This window comes from Macadamia integrifolia, unplaced genomic scaffold (genome assembly GCF_013358625.1).
Source record: "Macadamia integrifolia cultivar HAES 741 unplaced genomic scaffold, SCU_Mint_v3 scaffold971, whole genome shotgun sequence".
In the NCBI taxonomy this organism is placed as follows: domain Eukaryota; kingdom Viridiplantae; phylum Streptophyta; class Magnoliopsida; order Proteales; family Proteaceae; genus Macadamia; species Macadamia integrifolia.
The window spans coordinates 7501-12500 of NW_024870605.1; positions in this window are offsets into that span (position 1 = coordinate 7501).

Consider the following 5000-nt stretch of genomic DNA (forward strand, 5'->3'; position numbering starts at 1 on the left):
AAGAGCGATGTGGGACTAAACTCCTTACACAGGAGATAGACGCGCACTCACTCTCCCTTGGTCCACCCAGCTCTGATACCAGATCCTTTAGCCCTTTTCTTTCTCCCTCAAAACTGGCTTATCAGGAGAAGGCAAACTAGGTCAAGAAAGGGTAGTCTGGTTGGAAAGATAATCCAGGGAAGGGTAATCCTTCTCGTCGAAGAGCAACTTCGAGGAGCTGGAGAGATGCGGTTTTGCTATAAGAGATAACTTTTCACAAAGTTAGGTCTTGTAGGATTTCATAAGGGAGGTGGTGGAGGGTGAGAGGTTAAGGTTGAGGCTCCAGGGGTTATAGGGAAAAGTAGAGGTATAACAGCAAAAGTTGAGGTAGGTCGGGAGAGGAAATCTGCCAAAACATTTTCTTTTCCTTTAATGTGTTTGACATCGAATGACCATTGGGAGAACCATTGAGCCCATCGGAGAAGTTATGCTTGAGGAATGATCTTTTGTCGAAATTCAATCATCCGTGGAAAACTTGACATATCAAGTTTGATGAGGAATTTGTGGCCAATAAGATGAAACTGGAACTTTTCTATACCATGCTTGACTGCTAGGATTTCCTTGAAAGTAGAGTGATAATGAGCTTCAAAGGGCTTGAAAGATCCACTCTTGTAACCAGAATTAGTTCTTTTCATGGTTGGAGCCTGCTCTTCAAGGAGTATCGCACCCCAGTGGGTGTCACTAGCATCTGTTTGTAAAATTATTTTTTCAGTAGAGGGGATTTTGAGTGTGGGGAGATTCTCAGAGAGTTTCTTCAGAGCTTAAACTTTGTAGTGTGATCAGAAGATCAAGGAGGAGCATGTTTTCGCAACAGCTGGTGAAGCAGTGAGGTATATTTGATTTGTTGGGGAAGAAACTCTATCATATGATTGACTATCCTAAGAAACTGCTGAACTTGATTTTTTGTTAGAGGACCATCTGGAAATAACTACAACGAAGTTTTTATATAGGTTGGAGATTATACTTTCCTTGTGAGATGGTGACCCCAAGAAAATCAATAGTAGGGACGCCAATTTGCATCTTCTTTGAAGAGAGCATAAGACCATAATTTTGAACAATCTTGTGAAATTGTTGCAGAAGCTGAAGATGATCTGTTTCATCCTTAGAAAATAGGAGAATATCATCAATATAGATAAGAGCATGGTCTTGAATAGGAGCAAAGATTTTCATCATGGCTCTCTGGAAGATTGATGGGGCTATCTTCAGGCCAAAAGGCATTACTGTCCATTGCACGTGATAGCCTGGAATACAAAAAGCTATCTTTGATCTATCTTCTGGAACAATCCCAAGTTTCCAAAAACCTGCTTTAAGGTCAAACTTGGAAAAAATATTGGCATGGGCCAACAAAAGAAGTAAGGTCGGGCGAGTTAGAAGGGGAAACTTATCATCAGCCAGAAAGAAATTTAAAGGCCGATAGTTAATCACCATTCTTAATTTACGATGTACTTGTTCTGCCCGGTTGTCGACATAGAATGCCTGACATGCCCATGGAGAAAGAGAAGGTTCCAAATGACCTTGAGACTGTAATTGTTGGATCTCTTGAACCGCCAAAGAAAGATGTTCTGGATTCATTCCTAGATGGTTGGCTTTTGTTGGGTTGACATCCTTATTTTTCTTGAAAGGAAGTGTGATAAAGAAGTTAGGATTTTGCCATAAAAGAAGAGAACATTTGGTGAGAAAATCTGTATGAGATTCTGCACAAGATGTTGAAGAAATATGTGCTTTGAATTCTACAAACGGTGCTGGTCCTGCAAAAAAGAGGTTAGAAATAAGAGACTAGGGAAGAAGGTGATGTTTATACACAAGACCTTGGGGAGTCCATCAGAGAGGGAGATGGCTAAGGACATCAAAACCGATGATGAGGTCTTTTCCTAGGAAATGGGTTCCTAAAACTGTATGGATAAAGGACAGGGTAGGAAGGAGTTAAATCTTAAGGGGATGTTTAGATACTAAATTTATATGGAAAATTTCACCATTGCCTGCAAGGAATGGTAAAGGGGGATCCTGAGTCTTCCAAAAGATTTTGGGAAGGACTTTGGGATTCATGATGGTGGTAGTAGCTCCTGTGTCTAAAAAGGTTATGATTTTAATTGGTTTGGCATATGGTTCTAAAAGGATGTGGACGGAAACATGAGGGAGGGAAACTGATTGACATGGAAGAGGTGAAGATTGTGATAGTGGAAGAAAAGAGATAACCTGGTAGAGGGGATTAGATTCCTCGGACTCGGAGAGAGAAGACTCTGGGTCTGAGTCTGCTATTGGGAAATCAATAGCAAAAAGGGAGAGATCTGTGGGTGTACCATCAAGGGAATACAGGGACTCGAGATCTGCATCTTGAAGATCTTCATGGTGAAGGGAAGATAACATGTGCATGACCTTTTCTTTTTTCCAAGACATGGGGCAATTTTTCGCAAAGTGTCTGGGTTTTCCACAAACGTAACAAGAATTTGACTTGTGCTTCCCTCAAAATTGTTTTTTTCGAAGAAATCTCCATTTTTTCTTGAACTTTGGAGTGGGAGGAGAAATTCTTTCTTGATTTCCATTTTGGAGAGAAAGGAAATTTTCTATGATGGGAGGACTTCTTGGTAGAACAATCACAAGACTTGTCACCTTTGCACTTGATCTTGAGATAAGATGTATCACAAGCAGAGGAGACTTTATCAGATTGATCCTGTAAATCTTTCCAGACTTTTTTGATGTTGCAGAGTTTGTCAAGAGCAGTAAGAGCATAACTGTAGAGTGAACTAATAGTACATGAACCCAGCGGAATGTTTTGGTTTCACAAAAACTGCTGTGTATCTGCACCAAGAGGTTCTGGAAGAGAATTTAAGAAAACCTGTTTGAGATTTTCATCATCAATATCGCCAATCTTATGGAAGTGGTCAGTCATTTGGGAAAAATGTTTATCAAGATCTGATCTGTTTAAGGAGTAGCACTTCATCTGGAGGAATTCATCACGGGCCTTTGATAAATCATTTGAAACTGGGCCAAGAAATTCTTGATAAAGAGTGGTAATAAACTGGCTCTCGGGAAGTTGGACAAGTTGAAGCTGTCTGAAAGGGCCAAGAGCTAAATACCATTCTCTGAGTTTTCCTTGAAGTCTTGCAACAAATTTAGACAAAACGGTGACAGTAGAGGCGCCTTCATGAAGTAGTTCTGCATTGATCCAAGCATAAAAATCGGCAATTCTTGATGCCCATTTTGAAACAAGAATATCATCCAGGGTAAAAAATTGTTTAGGGTCTTGGTTTTGATAAGGAGTGTAAGGTGTTGTAGGTGGGGGAACAGGGTTTGGTCTGGGAGGATCCTCAGGGTTATGTATTTCGGGATCATCATCCATTTCTGAAACATGAGGAGTAGCAGGTTGAGGTCCATCATTCATGAAAGAGGGAAGAGGGTCAGCAATTGTAAGGCTTGTAAGATATTTAGATAAAGCATTCTCAGAGGGGGTAATGATGGTATGAATGGATTTGGGTGGTTGGGAAGTGGCAGGAGTAGACGGTGGAGGAGTGGTCTGGGGATTAGGTGGAGACAAAGGCACCAGCAGGGGAGGTGCTGGATAAGGGACAGGCATAGGGTAAGGGGTAAATAGGGGAGGTGCTGGTAGGGCATCTGCAAAGTCTTCTTTATAATCATCACTAAGATCCATTAAAGTAGCAGTGGATGTCCAAGCTGGAGGAAATCTACCTTGGGCACGGGCTCTGGTTGCACGGGTTCTTTTAGGAAGAGCTCGCTATTGTCTTTGGAGTGCTTTGAGTTCTTCAGTAGGAAAAGTCCTTGGAGAGGAGATAACTGGTAAAGTAGGAGTGTTGTACATAGCAAATGGATCTTGTGGGATGAAGCTGGGAACAATAACTGGAAGTGGTTGATGTTTGCTTGTTGCAAAAGAAGGAGGCTGTGGTCGCTGTAGGCTCTGAAGTTGAGCTTCAAGATGACGAAGATGCTTTTCCTTTTGCCCAATAAGGGCAAAGGTAGCTGTGGTGTCAGTGACACTAGAAGCAATTCTAGCAAGTTCAACATGCACTTGGTCAATTTCTCGGCGGAGAGACTATAAAAGATGGTCATGGTGCGTTAAAGTACCATGAGTCTGTTGGGTTTGGGCCAAGATTCTCTCAAGATATTGGTTCTGGACAGTAGAATTTTCTGCTTGCCAGTTTAATGCTGCTTCTGCCAGAGAAATTACCTTAGATTGACCCATAGCACTGATCGAAGGTTTGACTTTCCAGATATGACGGATACCATGAACATCTGGGCCAAAATCATGAAGTCCTGGAAAAACTTTTGAGAGGGGAAGAAGAGGAAGAACCTGGAGTATACATACAACAAGGAGGACTAATTGGAGGGGGAAAATCTGGTTTTGGATGAGGTTTGCAAGTGGGAGGAGAAGGTTTAGGTGTAACCTTGTTGTTGCCATACTTGACAAAGAAAGGATATTTTGAGTCATCACTGAGGGGACCTACCGAAGTATCTCCTGATTCATATCGTTCTCGGAGAAGCTATTGGGAAGACTTTCATCGGGAAGAACGATTCGAAGGGGTATCATCTTCAGAATCTTGTAGACAAGCATCACAGTCACAGAGCTCAAAATATTTATGACCTGTTACAGGATCTTGGAAGAAATAGATTGGGTCACCCTTTGAATCAAAAGATTTGATAGGAATTTTTTCTTGCATCATACCAAAAGAGGTTGGAAATGGGGAAGGACGAGTTTGAGGTCTAGGAGGAGGAGATCGGATTTCTACCTCACCATGAGGATGTCTGACATATTCAGAATCGGTAGATTGGATAGGGTCTAGAGGGGCTTGTGCTTGAGATTGAGCAACTTGTTGTTCATAGGCTGTAACCCAAAAAGAAGGAAGGAGACGAAGAAGTTCATCTTGTGAAATTTTTTGAGGAACATAGGTACAGCAAGGGACTTGATTAGAGTCTATGATTATGAACAGAGCATCCTCTGAATGCCC